The sequence below is a fragment of the Oncorhynchus nerka genome, linkage group LG15 (assembly GCF_034236695.1).
Source record: "Oncorhynchus nerka isolate Pitt River linkage group LG15, Oner_Uvic_2.0, whole genome shotgun sequence".
Classification (NCBI taxonomy): domain Eukaryota; kingdom Metazoa; phylum Chordata; class Actinopteri; order Salmoniformes; family Salmonidae; genus Oncorhynchus; species Oncorhynchus nerka.
The window spans coordinates 3904311-3904939 of NC_088410.1; positions in this window are offsets into that span (position 1 = coordinate 3904311).

Genomic DNA, 629 nt, shown 5'->3' on the forward strand with positions numbered 1-629 from the left:
GGATGAATGATACAACTAGCTGTAACTGCAATGGCTAGCCAGGAGTTTGTCTGAAAATGTAGACTTAACGGTGAACAACAACTTTGTCATATAGTAACCAAAAACTATGAAATAACACATATGGAATCATGTAGTAACCAAAAACTATGAAATAACACATGTGGAATCATATAGTAACCAAAAAACTGTTAAAACAAATCGGAATATATTTTAGATTTGAGATTCTTCAAAGTAGCCACCCTTTGCTTTGATGACAGCTTTGCACACTCTTGGCATTACTGTTGCAAAAGCATTCCAGGTGAAGCTGGTTGAGAGAATGCCAAGAGTATATATATATATATATATTGTTGAACACTTTTTTGGTTACTATATGATTCAATATGTGTTATTTCATAGTTGTGATGTCTTTCAGTATTAGTCTACAATGTAGAAAATAGTAAACATAAAGAAAAACCCTTGACTGAGTAGGTGTGTCCAAATGTTTGACTGGGACTGTATATGATTGGAATGTTGCTTTAAGCCTGCAGCTAGTTATTTGAAATGAGACAATCATGCCAAAACATGATTTAAAAAATACTATTAAACCTGTTAAGGATACCCCCCCCACTTTGTGCAATTTCCACCTGAAG